We start from the raw sequence: 20,190 nt of genomic DNA on the forward strand, positions 1-20,190 counted from the left end.
TTGCATCCTGCGTGCCAGGGGCCATGATACCATACCGAGACACATCAACTCCCACATCAGGATCAGTGGACGGGCTAATAGAGGACAAAGGCAATTCATGTGCTAAATGAAGAGACAGGTAACACAGAATAGGACAACATGTTTACATTACATGCTAGATATAATTAAAGATATATGACATCTTAATTGATGACTGGAATAAACTGTTTTTCTCATTCACATACAGATTAACTTTAATTAAAATGATAATACTACCTAAAATTCTTTTCATCAGACAGTCTTTAATTACCCCCCCCCAACAAAAAAACTATTAAAAGAATCAATGATATCCTACACAAATTTATTTGGCATCCTAAAAAGCCCAGAATATCCCTATAATGACACACAGCAAGTTGGGGGAAGGTGGTATTGGATTTCCTAACATTTATTTATATATAAATGCCTGATTATATATAAATGCTGACATTATTAATACAATACTGTTATGGATTAATATGTCATACACATCTTATTAGAAGTCGATGCATGAAAATATATTATTAAATAATAATAAAACATTACTTGAACCTTTTATTCAAACAGATAGGAATATCTTTATATCGTTAAAAAAATAATATATATATGTATATATATTATATATAGTTTATCTTGCAGTTTGCGCCATTGTAGTGTTTTTATGTAGGCAAGACCATAAAAAAACTCATTGATCAAATTATAGAACATTACCAGGCTATTAGAAAGGGAGATGTAAAAAATGTACTAGCAAAACATAAGTTAAAAACCCCTTATGCTTTAATTTCAGATTTCTAGTCTTGGATAATGTTTCCTTGATTTATGGTGATGGCAACCCCAGCTAGAAGTGGAAGAGCTCAGATGGCAGGTTAAACTGCAGGCCGACACACCCACTGGCCTTAATGGAAATCTGAATGTCAAGAGTATTCTTAAGTGGTCACCATGGGGTGAAGTTTTCCCCTCCCCTATCTTTTGTATTAACTATGCATTAGTTTGTTGATCTTAAACTGAGTTCAGCAGGTATTTCTTTGTATTTCTGATGAAGTTCGACTTTGCAATGTAATAGTGAACGAACGGAAGCGCTTAAATACCTTTTTTATTTTGCTGTCATGTGGATATTGCACTACTGTTTTTTATTGATTTTTGCTGAAAGATTGTGAATATTTCACTGCTGGAGTTTAATCAATAGTTTGCTTAATACTGCTGGAGTTATATCGATTATTTTTTGCTGTGAAACAAGTACCTGCCGCTTACCTTCATTTCTACAAGGTTTGTGTTTTTTATAAGTTTCAGTGAACTTTGAGACAGTTAAAGTGTTTAATAGTATATTCCTCTGTCAGGATATGGAGGATAATTCACATAAGTTTGGAGATGTAAGCCATGCTCTCCTTGGACTTTCTACTCAGAACATTCTAGCAGATATGGCCTTAGCTCTGGATTCATCCAACGAAGCAGTTGAAAGGACCCAGGGAAATGGAGCTCCCAAAGGCTTTCCAATGAGCAAGGGCTGGTCAGTTCACCCAGTTTATTCACACAACAGCAGCACTTAGATCAGTCAGTACCATCTAATTTTCTTGATTGACTTTTGGCACCAAATGCAGCTAATCCTTTCACAGATTATACAGCTGCAGATACAGTCCCTTCTGCAGCAGTTAATAAAGGAATTTCCAAGCCGAGAATGGACACTTCACGTAATTGCAGACATTTAATTTTCAGTTTAGAAAAACTGCTTTATAAATATAAAAGTATTGAGTACAATATTCTGTACCTGACCGGCTGCGTTAACAAAGGAAGTGTTCCACAAGGCCTTAGGTACTGCAAATTCCCTAATGGTATCGAACTTAATAACAAAGTGTACTTAATGCTATATGAGATTTTTAATGAAGAAGGCATTAAAGTACATAAGACTCTTATTGACTTTAACCAGAAAAGACTTGTTTTATTTAGCAATGAAATAAAATCTCTGAATGACACTATTTTAGCTCACTCATATTTTACTGCTGTTGAACGGGAATGGGCTGGAATAGAATCTAAAGTGTCTAAACAAGTTACAAAAATTGTCAGTAAGAAGTCGAAAAAATTAGCCAGAGACTTAGATCAATACAATAAAAAAGTTGCCTATCCCCTTAAATCTTTCAGATTCAGAGGTTTTTAGCACCAAAATATTTTATGACAAGTCATTTGAAGCTGCAGCCCCCCAACGGGCATCTATAAGGAGAGAGATGCTTGTGAAGAGCCCTACACCGCAAAGTTTCACAGACATTAACCATTCTCCAGTTTCTGAGTCACCCAATGACTTGACTAACCAGGGAGTTAATAACTTTCTTCCCCTGAGCTTTTCAGATCAAACATCATTGAACAGCCAGTTATCTAATGTTTTCACCACACCTGATCATCATTTTTTACCTCCAGGCCCAGGCACCTCGCAGTTGAATACAGAGACAGTCAGAGAAGAGAGAGGGGGAAAGGGAGAGGTAGAGGGAGACCTCTGATACAGAGAAGGCAGTAAAAGTATCCATCTCTCTCCCCCCCATGCAAGATATTTTCAATCTCACTGATTTAACTTTAGATGAACACACTTTGTCAACTTTACCGAAGGGATTGAATTTTATACCTTCACTGTTACTAATGTTATTCTGGATTTAAAACTTTACTGCAGGAAACTTAATTTGAAGCAAGTCATTAAAAATAATTACTTGGTGTTTTGTCAGTTAGTATTATCACAAGAAGAGAATGCTTTTAACACTAGTTCACTTGCTACTAATAATGTTTTTTTCTGCACAGCACCAAGTAGAGCTTTTCATTGCAACCCACTCAGACAGTGACTTGGATTCAGAAGAAGATGACAGGGCTCTGTTTCCTAAATGAAGAAGCACTTTCAATCCCTCCCCCCTTAGTCCCACATTAACGAACGAATGAAAGCACTTAAATACCTTTTTTATTTTCCTGTTATGTATGATTTCTGCGGTGGTGCAGCGGTAGCTTTGTTGCCTCACAGCAAGAGGTTCTCCCCTTCAATGCTTGGGTCGCTTGGGTTGGGAGTACCTTCTGTGTGGAGTCTGCATGTCCTCCCTGCGGTCGAGTGGGTGTTCAAAAGACATGCGTTGAATGGGCGTGCCTTCATTGAAGGTTGGGTGTTGGGCTGACAACTCGACACCATAAAAACCAACTGCCAATCATTAGCGGACCGGAGTTCCGCTGTGGCGACCCTAACCGGGAAAAGCCGAAAAAGACAAACAACAACAGCATTTTTCTGTTATGTGGATATTTCACTACTGTTTTTTTATCGATTTTTGCCAAAAGATTGTGAATATTTCACAGCTGGAATTAAATCAATATTTTGCTGTATACTGCTGGAGTTATATCGATTATTTTTTGCTGTGAAACAAGTACCTGCTGCTTTCCTTCATTTCCACAAGGATATGTTTTTATAAGTATCAGTGAACTTTGAGACAGTTAAAGTTTTTAATATATATATATATATATATATATATATATATATATATATACCGTTCCCCTTTATAATCTCGATATACTGAAATTTCAGTATCCCGAAACCATAAAGGCGAATTTTTAAAATGCAAAAAGTGCGTAATAGCGAATTTGAATATCTCGAATTCGCAGTTATGTCTTTGTTATGTGACGTGCGGTGTTTGGTTTGGATGGTGTCTGGTGTAGTGTGCGGATTTTCGTGGAATTTAAGGTAAGTGAGTGTTTTGTAAGGGTCTTGGGTGCGAGTTTGCGTGTATGTGAGATTGTTTGTAAGTTGTATGTGTGGGTTAGGTTAGGAAGGTGAAAGTATGAGTGTGTAAGTGTTGGATGTGTTGGTGTCTGTGTGTGTGTGTGTGTGTGTGTGTGTGTGTGTGTGTGTGTGTGTGTGTGTGTGTGTGTGTGTGTGTGTTCGCACGAGGGACTGTGGAATGTCTGGGTGTGATTGTACTGTCTTTTTCTGTTTGTGCGAGCTCGGAGTTAGTATATATAATTAGGGGGGAAGTGGTGGGCGCAGCACCACACATGGGGGGTGCAGGGGGGCTTGCCCTCCTGCTTCTGTGTAGTGTAGGTATGTGGATGTGTGCTGTTTTGTTTTTATATGTTTTTTGTTTTGTAGTGTGGGTGTTATGGTTTATGTGTGGTGTGGTGTATGCTGTGTGTTCGGGATTTGTAGTTTAGGGATTGTGACGGTTGGATATTTGAAGGTTTCGCCTTTATGGTTTTGAGATACTGAAATTCGAGATTTCAGTATTTCAAGAATATAAAGGGGAACCATATATTTTATATATATATATATATATATATATATATATATATATATATATATATATATAGGTCCTCTTAAGTAGATCGAACCTTTAAAAATTTGAACCTCATATGGCCGAGACCATATGATCGAACTTTTAAAAGTTTGAACTGACTGATCGGAGATCCTAATACAGTGCGGAATGGGAAGATTTCCCTTTTCCACAATGTAGTGCGATCTCGGAGTTGGTATATTTAAGTAGTGGGGGGGTGCAGCGGGGCTTGCCACCCTGCTACGCAGGTTTAGTTTTTTTTTTTCCTTGTTTTTATTTCTGCTTCACTTTTCAAACTTTTAAAAATGTTCGATATTATGGTCTCGGCCATATCATCTTCGAACATTTAAAAGTTCAATCTACTAAAGTAGATCTTCATATATATATATATATATATATATATATATATATATATATATATATATATATATATATATATATATATATATATATATACACATAGCAACACTAGAAACCATAAACCAAACACCAAAAAGCTGGCGTGTGCACTCCACAATAACCACGGCTCGAACAGGAAAAGATTTTTATTACAAATCCACGGGTCACAATTCCAAATGTCGATGTAAAATCAGTTATGCGCTTTCATCTGCTTACAATACAGACTTCCTCAGAACTCAGAACCTTGAAACATAAAACAGTTATTCTTCAAAATTACATCCAACAAAGCTAGTATACCATTAGATACTTACCACTACCTTTCCATGCCAGCACCTCTAACACCTGTTGTATTTGGTGTTCCGAAGTTACATAAAAATATGCAGAATCCCCCTTTTAGGCCTATCATCGATGGCTGTAAATCAATTACTTATGCATGTGCAAAATGGGTGGATGTAAAATTAAAAGAAGTACTTAAGACAGAGGCACAAATATGCCGTGATTCGTGGCATGTTTTAAACCATCTTAACACTATCACATTCGATGCCTCTTATACGTTCTTGACCATTGATGTCAAAGATTTGTACACCATCATCCCACAAGAGCTTGGCATGGAATGGGTAAGAGAATTTCTTCTTTTAAAACATGTATTGGGTGCAACAATTGATTTATTTCTTTGTTGGATGTAATTTTGAAGAATAACTTTTTTATGTTTCAAGGTGAATTTTATTTACAAAAAACAGGTGTTGCCATGGGCTCCCCTTGTGAAGCGAGTTTTGCCAATGCCGTTATGGCATATTGGGAGCGTACATACTTGTTTCCCCATTCATTGTTCAAGAGGAGTGTCATCTGGTACACACGTTACCAAGATGACATTCTGATTATAATGAAGGGTTCTAATACTGATGCCGTACAGTTGGTTGATGTTATGTCTTCCTTTACTTCATTTTTACAATTCACATATCAGTACAATGATTCATGTATCAATTTTTTGGATATTCAGCTTCACAAGGATTTAGTATTTAATAGGTTCAGAACCTCAATATACAGGAAACCATTTTATAGTAATTCATTTCTTCATTTTACTAGTAAACACCCATTTTTTCAGAAAAGAGGCATAATTAAAGGACAACTAGTCCGTGCGTCTAGGATGTGCTCTAAGGATGAAGATTTTTATCAGGAATGTAGATTTTTAGAAACTATGTTTCTTAACCATGGATATCCTTTAAAAATTATTAAAAATCTATATGAAGAAGTAAATTTTAAAAGACACAATAAATTGTTGGGACCCCTTTTGACTAAAGGATACACAACTGAAGTTGACTGTAATGTGATTGTACAGCGTGACAATGATATTGCACATTCCCGAAACAACAATGACCAAGGTGAATATGCAACTAGCTTTATAACCACTTACAATGATTTGTCCTTACAAATTAGGAATGTATTACATTTCAACTGGAACATTATAGCAGAACAATATTCCCTTAAGAAAATACTTGGTCCCAAACCCACTATGGTTTTCAGAAGAGGTTTGAATTTTAAATCTTTGTTCGAACTACCACACCAACATCAAAATAATCATCACAAAAAACAAGTAGGTATGTTTAAGTGTGGTAGATGTAGTTATTGTAAATACATACAAACAGGTAATTTTTTTTATGTGAGGAATAACAAATATAATATTACTAACCGATTTGATTGTGAAAGCCAAGGTCTTGTTTATATTGCTACCTGCCTGTCTTGCCCTACATTTTATTTTGGCAAAACTGAACGACATCTAAAACAAAGAATTTATGAACATGTTTATGCCATAATAAAAGGTAGCAATACTAACGCCTTGGCTAAACACATTCTTGAGTTTAACTCACATAGCTTTAAATTCATGGTGGTTCAACAAGTATCTAAGAATCCCAGGGGTGGCCTATGGCATCTAAAGTTAGAGGAACAGGAACTTTGGTGGCAGCTTAAAACCAATGCCTATGTTCACCCAGGCATCAATGATGTCTGCTCTATCAAATGTTTACTCAAGCTGAAAGCTTTGGAGCGTTAAATAATTTGATCTGCTCCAAAAAGTTGTTCTGTTTTAAAAGCGTTATATATTTATACGCTATGGTATACACATATATACATATATTATGTTTAATAAGAATATTGAAGCAGTTTTTTGTACTCGTATTTATAATTGAATGTAATGAATTATTTTGCACACTTAAATTCTTTTGTATATATACATATATATAAAAAATTTTGTTTATAATAGTGATAGTATATATTTTATGTTGAATATTTAAAAATATTTCAATGGTAGGTTTTTTAATGGAATGGCTCTTTAAATGTTAATAAGAATCAACTGATTTTAATGAATTCCTAATTAGGGTTTATATATAATCAGCGTTTCTTTTTGTAATGTTGTCTGAAGAAGTGCACTTGACTTATGTGCATGAAAGCGCTAACAACTCTTCAATAAATTATTTGGATTTCACTTGGATTTTACTGCAGTCGCCAACTTTTGTTTTTTCTCAGTTTGGTTTTGTTTTTTTGTTTCATGAGTGAGGTATTGTGTCAAATGTCTTGGCCAGGTCAATGTAGGCAGTGTGAATGATTTTGCCCTCATCCATTGCTTTGGTGACCTTCTCAAAGAAGTCCACCAGGTTGAGCAGGCATGATCTACCTTCGACAAAACTAAACTGAGTTGGGTCCAGTGTATGGAAGTTTACTATATCCCTATTGATTATCTCCATGATAATTCTTTCAATGGCTTTACATATAAGACTAGTGAGACTTATGGGTCTGTACTTTCAGGGTCTGTAGATGGCCCACCTATGTGCAGTGGGGTGACTGTTGCCTTTCTCCATTCATGAGGCACGAAGCTTGTTTAGTGGCTACAGTTAAACAGTAATACCAGAGGACCTGATAGGTTATGTTTCATCAATGACCCAAAAAAGTTTCATAGAGGATTGGGAAACAAGGCAAAAGGAATGTAAATACCACCAAAAAAAGAAGAAATCAAGACATTTTGGAAAAATATCTATGAAGACCCTGTGGGACATAACAAAGATGTTAAATGGATAGACAAAGTGAAATAAACCATACGAAGTTGAAATGTACAAGATATGAAATGAGATGATGTAACAGCCAGAGAAATTGGAACAAAATTAAGAAAAGCTCCTAAATGGAAAAACAAGACCCAGATGTAGTATGTAACTTCTGGCTAAAAGTATTAACATTTTTACATGAAGATTTAGCCTTGAGTAAGAACTATTTATATGTGCATTCCAAACAGACACCAACCTGGTTAACAACAGGAAAAATGATACTCATCCTCGAGAGTGTACCTCCAATAACTTGCCTTCCAGTGATGTATAAACTGTATACTGGAATTGATGCTGATACACTTTGTAGTCATTTAGGAGAAATCACTATCATGGCAATATAACAAAAGGGTAATAAAAGAAAGTCATATGGAACAAAGGATAATTTGTTGTTAAAAAAGTCATAGTGTAGAATTTCAAAAGGGAAAGAATGTAAGTATGGCATGGATAGACAACAGAAAAGCATATGACAGCTTCCCACATTTTTGGATAAATGAGTGCTTATAAAATGCATAAGATACAGCCTGCATTGATCGATTACATTACAGTGACCATAAAACAGTGGCAAACCACTCTGCAGCTAAGCCATGATAAAGGACAGATTATTATCCCAGGGATAAAAATTCAAAGGCAGATATTCCATGGTGACTCCTTGTCACCGCTGCTCTTTTGTCTTGCCCATAACCCATTAACAAATTAGGTCATGGTTATGATTTAGCTCCCAAACAACTACAAATTGTAAAGACTTCTTATTCTTTTTTTAGTGGATGATCTAAAACTTTATAGTTCATCAGATGAGGAACTGTAAGCACTACTGGAAGAAGTCGAAACTTTCTCAGATGATATAAGAATGTCATTTGGTCTTGATAAATGGGCAACAGCAGCCTTTAAAGAAGGAAAGTTGCAGCATCAAGAAAATATCAGTCTGGGACAAGAAAGTGGTATAAAGGAACTTGGGTAGGAGGGAGTCTATGAATATTTGGGAATTGATGAAGGAACACAATAAAACATGAACAAATGTGAGTAAAACTTAGGAATATTTTAGAAGACTAAAATTAATACTGAAAACAGCCCTGATATCTAGGAACAAAGTCCAAACTATAAAACAAATTGCTCTTCCTGTTCTAACTTACAGTTTTGGGTGATTGACTGCCCCCAAAATGTATTGGATCAGTTAAACAGAAAAAAATGCTTCATGTTTATCAAACGATTTATAATAATCGCTGTATACCAAGATTATATATTTCCTGTTCAGAAGGACGTATGAGCCTCCATGAAATTGATTACATGTATAGATTTGTAATCATAGGACTGCATACAAATCTGCTGACTTCACAAGATCCAAACATAGTAAATGTTTTAAAACATAAGGAGAACAAGTCTAAATTGACTTCTCTGCTTAGTTTAGCAGATGCATATCGGTGTCCAGCAGGAATGGAAATCAAACCAGAAGTAGACAAAAATCAGGCAGTAACTGAATCTGCCAAAATCAATACAAATAATATAAGGCGAAGGATCAGATGAGAAGACAAGAAATGTGGAATAGGAATAAAGTTGCAAGTACATAAAACTCCTGGAACAACCTCTTGTCAATCAGGATCTGATCCAAAAAGACTAGAGATTAATACTGGCAGCCCAGGATAGTGACCTATGTACAAGCTGGTTTGCAAAGTCCATTGAACATGTCGGAGAAACAGACAAATGCAGATATGGTAAAACAGAATGGGAAACAGTCACACATCTGGTTTCTGGATGTGACACACTAATGGCAGAGGGCCTGTATACTGAAAGGCACATTAATGGGGCAAGACTGTTGCATTGGGGATTATGTAAACATTACGATATTTAAGTAGCTGAGAAACATTGGATTTGTCAGCCATAAAGCACTATGGAAAATGATGAAGTTTATATCACATAGGATCACCCGTTGTCAGCAGTTTAAAAAATAGATGTGAGAAAATCAGATATACTAGTCCATGAAAAGAAGGCATTGATCACTGAAATTGCTGCACCCAATGATTAGAGTGTCTTATGTACAGAGAGACATAGTCATAAAATACCAACATTTGGAAGCAGCAATGAGGGCATTGTGGAAGAAGGATACCCAGACAGTTCTAATAGTAGCAGGAACAATGGGTATCATAACAAAGAATCTACAGTCATATATGTTACCAATAAATGTAACTCCATATGAATTGCAGAAGGCGTCAGTTTTGGCCATATTGCAGGTGCTGCAAAGAGCAGTTCTGGCAAACATCAAAGATTGAAACAATATTCATTTCACAAACTGTAATCATACTTTGACTTAGGAATGGGGTCCATTTCCATCAGGGTATTAGAAACCCAAAAGACTTGAAAAAATTATTGAGACATGAATTTAGTCAAACATCATATGTATATAAATGGAAGCCATGATTTTAGTTAAACATTTTGGTAAACACCTGTTTAGTCAACAAAATTTGGTCAGCTAAGCAGATGGTTGATGGAAGTGAGAGGTCATATATTTATTTTATTTTATTTATTTACATTTGTTTACTGGGAAATTCCGACTGGACACAGGTCCTTTTTCAGCAGATGTCCAGGGAGAAAAGCTCCACAGCATGTACATGATAAATAGAGATACAAAGTTGCAGTAATAGTAAACAACATTACAAGTTGAAGTAGCAAACAAACACCAACTGTACCACAGCTAGAAAGTTTATTATAAAACAGGTAAGCGCTTTCAGGGATGTGCCCCTTCATCAGACAACTCACAAAACAATTCATTCCTTATATAGTAGAAGCACCTGCTATCAATTAAGTCTTAAAGATACAATGTTAAATACAAATACTTTAACCTGGTCTACTCTAGTATATCTTGAATATGCATATATCTGGTTCAAAAATTCATAAATATTAGAACACATATTATGTATATGAGTCATGGTTAATAATGGCTTAATGGTTAAGGTGTTTACCTTATAGACAAAGCATGCAGGGTTCGACCCTCACATGGGGCAACTGGTTAGGCTCAAAATGGCCCACAAGGGCGCCCAGCACCAATCCTATGAACCTATATTAAAATTGCTAAAACCATATCCTACTATGCCAAATTTTTTTTTTTAAACATGAACTATAACATGCAACACAGATGTAAATATAGTGCACTAACTCCATGTAAAATATAATATGTATGTGTATGAAAAAGCATGTTGAAATATAACAGTATCTATGTAAGTATAAATATGTATGCATGTGTGTATAAAAATATATAGAAAAGTAAAAATGATGTATATAAATATCTAGAAAATATATATAAAAAATATATAAAAAATATACATGTACATATGTATATAAAAATGTATATACATAAGAAATACATAAACAACTTAGTATGTCATAATGACAGAACATAAATGCAATAAATAAATAAAATTATACATTAAAGTTCTAAAATCCTAACAGTCAATGTTTAAGTGGACGAGCTATTAAGAACGGTTTCAAGGACACCATATTGTTAAGACCTGGTGGTTTATCTGCGTTAAACAACATAATCCATTTTTGTTCTGCAACCTCCATGTCATTCAACAAATTGCCCCCTCTCAATCTCTCTGGCAGGACTTGTAGAACAAGGAACTTAAAATTATGGCCTGGTCCCTCGTTCTTATTATGCATAGCTATAGCACTACTCTCTTTACAATTCTTGATGCCCTGTAGTGTTCCAATATTCTCTCTTTCAACTGCCTGTTAGTCTTACCTATGTAGAAACTAAAACATACTGTGCAATAGGCAAGATACACTACATTAGATGTTGCACAATCAGCATATTGACTGCTGTTAAAACTGAAACCCTTAAATGGGTGTATGAAGCTTCTACCACTGTGAAAATACTTGCAGGCTGTGCAATCTCTACATATGTAGGTACCCAATCTATCAGATCTATTCTTGGTGGTTGATGTAGAATAGCAGAAGCTGTTAAGAAATGAGTGAGATCGCTCATAGGTGTCCTCATATCACCACCAACAGTCCTCCATGTGTACAACAGCAACAGGACATGTAAATTAAAAGAAGAAACCTTTTTTTTTTTAAGTCCGATTAAAGCTAACTGTAGGTGCGCAGTGTGCCCATCGTTTAGCGACGATTAATGTAGCTTAAATGGCTGAAGAGGATAGCAAGGAAGATATATGCAAATGAAACAGTATAGCAATAGTGTAGTGGGCAGAGCACTCAGCTTATGAGCAGACATTCCTGGTATGAGTCCCACTGCAGCACATTTTAATTTCCATGTGAAATCTGTATATGAACATTTTTTTGCTGTATAACCTACTAAATAACATTTAAATGTGAACTGGAGTACTGCATTAAATGCACATGTGAAGTGTCAGTGTCGTAATGAATAAGGCACTAGTAAGCAGGTTTAAGCACAGATAAACAGTAGTAAGCATATATAAGCACTAGTAAGTGCGTTTGAGTGGGGGTAAGCATTGCCTACACAGATTAAGCAAAGTAGAAGCTGAGTGTAAGAAACTGTAACCAGAAGTAAGTACTGCTTAGCTCCATGTAAACCCATGCAAACCCACCTACAACTGCTTTAAAGTGCCTTAACCACTCTGTATCCAATGGCTCACGTTCTGCCCAGCAACAAAATAAACAGCCTCTGCAAGACTTGAACCAAAGATCCTGTACACTACAGTCACAGTAGTTAACCACTAAGCCATCATAGCAGTACATAACATTGAGGTTTCAACAAACAAATCCTCACCACAGGAAATCAAACTGAACATGTGAAGTGAATCTATGTACAGTGTGATGTTGTATAACCTGCTACATACCATAAATATGTGAAGTGGAGTACTGCAGTAAGGCCAGATGTGAGGTGTCATTGTAATAAAGTGTTGAAGTCCCCAGAACCCCATACAGTGTATGTACACATAAATCACAGATACCAGACACATATATAACATGTAACAAATAATACATTAATACCAAAAGTAAAATATAATGCAAACTAAATATTAAGCAACGCTAAGCATTGCACAGCTCAGCTTATTTGGGGTAAGCAATGTGTAGGCTGGCTAACTCAATCTGCCCAGTGGTATGCCCCTTTAAGCAATGCCAACATTAGGTAAACAGGTGTGCTCATATCTTAGCCTTTTCAACACCATCCAATCACGGGAAAGTGTGATAAATCTGGCGTATTTAAACCCCACAGGCACCAATAATTCCCATACCTGGTTGCAGCTCCCTACTGTAGGCAGAATGGCTGGTGTGGGGAAGGCACTCAATTTAGAGTGCAGTGCTGGGGCACCCAGGAGTCCAGATTCATGGTATGACTCCTGGCAAAACACCATGAGGAGAGACTACTGCAGTACCAGGGCTCTCAGTATAAAGTGGAGGCCTGGGACAGTCTCGCCCGTGACCTCATCAGTGCCACTGGTATCCCCCGGACTGGTGAGCAGGTCAGGCATCACCATGCTGATCTGAAGCAGTGGAGGGGTGATCTCTTGGACCAGTGTATCCAAGAAGCAAGGCAGATGGCTGATGCCCCAGCACTAAGTACCCATTCTACTACATAGATAATGATTGCCTAGCTTGTGTATACTATGGATAGGTAATGGCTAAATATCACAGTATTTCTCTAACAGCTGCAGATGTGTGGGCTGCTAGTCAGCAAACCCATGCTGCTAGGCTGCAAATGCTTCATCATGAGGCAGGTTAGTAATATTCCTGCATGGACTGTCATAACAAATAAATATAACAGTTCTGGAAGGTGTTGAAGCAGGAAAGAAGCATATTGTGTATGGGATGTACTGACTAAACCAGACAATATGGCAGGAAGACTGTCATATAGGGTGTGTGGAAATAAAGGTGTAATATCTTGTGAATAAAAGTATATCCCTGGAGTGCTTGTGTACATCCTGCTTTCATATGTTGTTGTAGTGTTGCATTATATAAATAGCACTGTTGTATTAAGCAGTGTTCCCACACTGTTGAATGCAGTTAAAATGTATAGGAAGTTCAGTATAACAATGCTGGAAGTCCCAAGAGGTCAGTCATAAAGAGCAACTGAGGGAGACTTAGAAACCATTGGAATGCTTTACACCAATTCCCAGATAGCACAGTGTACTGTGATGTCAACTGTAATATTTTTACCACACACAGCAGGGGTTCGAATCCCAGGAGTGATAATAAGTTGTAGGCATAATCATACCCCACAACTGTACAGAGTTTGCGAGAATGTTCAGATAGAAAGCTGTATGCATAATTAGACCCAACAACTGTACAGACATTGCTAGAATGTTCAGATAGTACGCTGTAAGCATAATCATAACCATCAACTGTACAGACTGTGGCAGAATGTTCAGGTAGCAAGCTGTATGCATAGTCATACCCCTCAACTGTTCGATCTGTCCAGCACGTCCAGATAACTGGCCCAAATCTGCTGCCTGGTAAACTGTTCCCCTGACAAATCAGTGTGATGATCCAAGAAATGTAGACAGCTTATACTGACATATAATGGACAGTCAGACCTGAACATAAAAAGAGAATGTATTTGGAAACAAACCTGTCATTGTAGCATCTCACCCAAAGTGTATGACAGCAATTCTCAATATATGTCACATTAACACCTGCATCCTGTCATGCCTTGACCAGAGTGTGTGCTACAATCGATTGTTAGCTATGTGTATAACAGCAACATGGAATCTGGGAGTATGTCTAGAACTTGTCAGGTAGTGTTAACAAAGATTTTCGCCACAGCTATAACAGATAAGAGGTGTAGACTATACGTAAGACACAGTGCACGCATATACTAATCTACAAACATACCATAGTACAAAGTAAGGACATTGGGTTGTGTAATAATACATGTAAGGGACAGATCACTTCAGTGACTTAGAAAGTTGTGAAAACTGCAGGGATATATTAGTCGTTAACTGACCTCTCTCTCTCACCCCCTCCATATGTGCAACAATAACCTTATTACACACCTCAATGGGTACATGTATACTCCAAACTTCTGTTGGGGACATATGTCCTATTGGTTTATAAATATTCACATTTGGTTCTATGCATGTGCCATGTTAACATACTCCCATATTGGTGGCCTGGTGCCATCAATGAAACCTTCATGCTGTTGTAATGGCCACTGTTGTCCCATATATGCATGTATTCTGCTTGATCTGTAACTGTTGCAAACTGGTATCTTGGGTTAATGGGAATACCTATACATGCTGTTATAACTAATCCTGAATGCTGTTGACTATGACTAACTGATATCTTTCTTAAAACTGCAACACCATAGCTCATATGGGAAGGCCGGTCTCAGCGGACCCACCTGTCCCACCTCAGCTGGCCATGGCACCGGGCACCAGCACATCTGGGAACCAGCCTGGGACCTCCTCCTCTATTTTTCCTGCACCACCTTTGGGTGGAACCGCCGCAGGGGATGGGGCTCAGCCCCCCCCCCAGGGAGTGGGGGCAGAGAGGTACCAGTCACTCACCATCAGGTCCTGGTTGTGGTGAGTAGGGAGATCGACAAGGAGATTCGACACCAGCTATGTCAGCTTGAGGGCCACATGGTGCAATTAGTGGCTGAGCCTGCCCCTTCTACCCAGCCCCCAGCACAGCCACCTTAGGGGCCATGAAGGTGCAGTGGTGACTGCCCATGGGTAGGGACCTCAGTCCCACTGTTTCCATTTGGGGGCTGATGGGCTTGTGACTTCCAAACACCCTTCCCCTTCCAAGGTGTTTACCCCCCCACATATGTCATATACCGCCCCTGTATGCATCTTGTTTGTCTTGTCTGTTAACCTACCCAACCTACCTCCCCAAATGTACCTACTACCCATCCCCAACATCCCACTCTCACCTGAAAAAGAATAAAAAGGGAAAGCTGTTCACACAAAAAAATCTCGCCCCCATACATCGCTGTCCATTTCACACACATGTCCACTGGACACATGTAATCCAGTCTAATTGGCATCACAACTTATTATTGCTGTCCTCACCCCCATCCAGGGGTTTGAGTGTCCAAATCTACCTCCAAATTCAGTGTATTTGCACAGCTATTGCTGTAGAAGAAATGGGCATCTATGGACCTTCCCTTCAGCCTTCCTGCACATCCCTGGTTATTTCCCCTACTGTCTTTGCCTCTTTGTGCCCCTTATTTCACTACTTTCCTATCAATCCCTTTATCTTTTCTTTTAAAGAAATTAGCATGGGGGTAAGTGGGAGTAAGCACTTTTAAGCAGCAGTAGGTAGGTTTAAGCCTGTATGCGCAGCGGTAAGCAATGCCTACACTGGTTAAGCAATGTGGAAGCTAACTGAGTGTAAGAAGCTGCAACCAGAGGTTAGCATTGCTTACCTCATGCAAACCAGTGCAAATCCACTTACAAATGCTTAAATGTGACTTATTCACTCTGGATCCAACAGCTCTCATCCTATCCAGCAACAAAATAATCTGCAATCCCACGTTGCAAACCCTGGACCCTGCACATTATAGGCAAAGTGATTTACCACTAAGCCATCGCAGCTACACATACAGCTGATGTTATCACAAACATATCATCCAGCACAGTCATTCAACAGTATAGGAAGTGTATGTAATTATATAGATTAATACGAGCAACCATTTGTACTTTGCTCAAATATAGTATTTCGAGCAGTCTATATATATCAAAAAAGCAGTGTCTGTCCAATCATAATGTGAGAACAGTAGTCTTGCAAAAAACTTAAGAAAATAATAAAAAATGGTGCACGTCGAGGGGGCATGTGGGCGTGCTTCATGCTTAGAATGTCAAACTTGGGACGTCGGTTCCGCAGAACTGGGAGATGAGGCTGGGCAGTTGTGTGAGCAAACCGCTGCTTCTCAAACCCCTGGCAGGATGCTACCAATGGGAAAAACAGTGTTGACCAGCTAAATCTAATCTTGACACAAAGACAGGTTGGTCCCTGGTGGGACAAACCAAAAATTGGGAGTCAAACCATTGTCTACACATGTCTTGAAAGATGAACAAGGTAAGGTTCATATGTACGTGGACTAAACTGATGAATAGCTTGAAGAAGCTTGGGTCGAGACAATATACTGGATGAGTACCAAGACATGGAGAGAGGGCAATGTGTGGAGGTGTGGTATGGCTGGGCTAGCAACTGGAGAATTGATGGTTGCTGTGTACATGGAGCTCGGGGGGGGGGGGCAGAGGAAGAAACCATGGGTATGAAATTATGGAAGATATATGCAAATGAAGCAGCACAGCAATAATGTAGTGGGCAGAGCATACACCTAATGAGCAGGCATTCCCGGTTCGAGTCCCATTGCAGCACAGTCAATTTTGCATGGCAAAGCACGTTATAACCAATCTTGTTGTTGCAAAACCCAATAAATAACGCATATTTATGAACTAGAGTACTGCAAGAAATGCACATGTGAGGTGTCAGTGTCATAATGAATAAGGCAGGTAAGTAAGCAGGTTTAAGCACAAATAAGCAGTAGTAAGCATATGTAAGCACTAGTAAGCATGTTTAAGTGCATCTGCATGGGGGTAAGCACTGCATACACAGATTAAGCAATATAGAAGCTAACTGAGTAGAAGAAAGTGTGACTGGAAGCTAGCAGTGCTTACTTCATGCAAACATGTGCATACCTGCTTACAACTGCTTTAAAGTGCCTTAATCACTCTGTATCCAACGACCCGTGTTTTGCCCAGCAACAAAATAAACAGCCTCTGCAAGGCTCAAACCCAGGACCCTGCACAACATACACAAAGTGATTTACAACTAAGCTATGTCAGATATACATAACCCTGATGTTTTCACAAATGTATCATCTGGCACAATCATTCAGCAGTACAGGAAATGTAGTAATATTATACCACACAACCTCTTAATGCAAGAATTCTGGACAAAGTGTGCCAAAATGTGGGTGCAGTTAGGGATATATGTTCAATACTGCCCTTATACATTTAAAACGTAACTAGTTAAACAGTTATAAGTAGTAAAACACATATTTTGAAGGAGATGAAGTCTGAAACACAAAAGTGTCAGCATTAGTTACTGACTTCAATCCTGAGATTATCCATGTCATTTGCCAAGAGAATGAGGTACAGGCCAAAATTATGAGCCAAACATGCATGGACATATGGACAAATATATATCTGTAAATGTAGACAGATAGACAGCTATATGTATATATATGTATGACTCCCAAATAATCATGTGTGTGTGTGTGTGTGTGTGTGTGTGTGTGTGTGTGTGTGTGTGTGCGTGTGTATATATATATATATATATATATATATATATATATATATATATATATATATATATAATATAGGGGGTTTACATATATAATAATGCAGTGGCGCAAGAAGGTGTTGAAGACTGGGGGGGACAGAGGGTGAGAGGGGCACTTAGTGATCTAAAAAGGGAATTTTTTTATAACTATTTACTACCACAATATAGGTTCACTTGGAGGACTTTTTAAGCTTAGCCAATTCCCTGTTGGTGCTTGATTCTTGAATTAACATTTTCTGATTGGTCTTACCTATCCCATGGCTGATAATTGCATATTAGCCCTAGTGAGAATAACTGTGATCATTCCATAGATAATTTGAGGGGACCCATATAAGAGATGCAGCATTTAGGAACTCTATCCATTAGTGGCACGAGGGGCAATCCTGGAGTACATTTTCTATTGCCCATCCTTAAATCCAAATTGCATTTCTGGATTTTATTTTTTTACATTTTATAGCATAATGCACAAACACTAACAGATATCTGCTAAACAAAGCAATACTGTCTCACAATGAAAATAGAAGTGACATTAAAACTTCTCTGCCCTTGAAACTTACATTCACTGAAACAGCATTAAAACCCACACCACCTCCAAAGAAAATGCATCTGGCCAGTGGTGGATAAAGATGACCTTTTCAAATGAGAGGCCCCTTGCGCACAAAACAAGAAACATACATGCGTTCCTTGATACACCTTCCTGACTTTATTAAATTATATTCCTTGTATAATACAGCACACTTGTTAGACTTAAGTTAGAGCACATTTTAAATTTATTGTTTGAACATTTTTCCAGTAGGCAATGAAGCAAAATGCATGCAAGAATAATGACAAAACTGCCCTATTCAGGACATTTCCATGATAACAGTCTACTTCTACACACAATATATTATATATATATATATATATATATATATATATATATATATATATATATATATATATATATATATATATTCAAATACAGAATCACAGTAGTGTAAACCATAGGTATGTTGCACAGCTTCTTGCACTTATTTTCACTTGGGGAGGGGGTAAAAGGCCAAACACCAAGGACACATTTTAAACATTGCTTGTATAATTTTGGAAAGTTGCTTCCATAAAATGTTGCATTACCACTGCACATTTCACTGTCAAGTCTTAAATCCAGAACCCTGGGCACTATAGTCAGAACAACATAGCACCAAGCTAAATCAGCAGTTCCCTGAAAGACAAGAAAACAAACTTAAATGGCTATCATTTAATGAATTCAGTTCTCACTTCTCACCATAGCTCTCACCCTCTTAGCACAAAAATATAGAACAAAGCCAATAATGGGGGAATACAGCCCCAAAATAGGGATACATTTCAAATACTGATCTTATAAACTTAGAAAATTGCTAGCATAAAAGGTTTTGTTTTGCTGCTCCAGAAAACCAGAGATTTAATGAGGAAAAGAACAAAAAAAAATGTGAGGCATAAATTCCCAAGTGATGGTGGCTAGGGACTTTAGGCTTTTTTTACCTGCACCCAAGGTGCAGGGTTTGAGCCTGTGTACCTCTAGGCACCAGATTACTGAGGACATCTGATATCTTTGCCATGTTATTTTTCCTTTTCATTTGTAACACAAGGGGTCGCAGCAGCACCTCTGCCATACTGTTTTTCTCCCTGTCAGGCACAGTGACTTACATATTGGCCACACAGGAATCATAACTCTTTTGCGCATCCTACTGTAGCAATACTAGTGCCTTTTTGCCTTTATGCTGATTATTCCTTTTACTTTTTAAGCATTTACTTAAGACCATTGATGATCTAGTGTTAAAACCACATTAGCATATGTCCCATTATATAGAGAAGCCATTGCCAGCCATGTGTGGTCTGAAGTCATGCTGCCAGGCTAAGAAACCATAAAAGTTTTAAGGCTGGCTCCTAAGCCAACATATTTTACAAAATTACATATGCTATTTCTAGCATGTCAGGTAATACTCATTTAAAAAAAAAAGAATGTGTCAGTTTCATACATCAGTCTTACTAAACATGGATGTAACCAGTATATTTTAATTTAAATATTCACATCTGGAAGTGATAAGCAGAATTATTTTCATAACCAGAGCCCCAGTATAAATCAGTTATTTTTTTGGAAAATCGTGCAA

Source organism: Protopterus annectens, chromosome 1.part1 (assembly GCF_019279795.1).
Source record: "Protopterus annectens isolate FY-2018-M chromosome 1.part1, PAN1.0, whole genome shotgun sequence".
Taxonomy (NCBI): Eukaryota; Metazoa; Chordata; order Ceratodontiformes; family Protopteridae; genus Protopterus; species Protopterus annectens.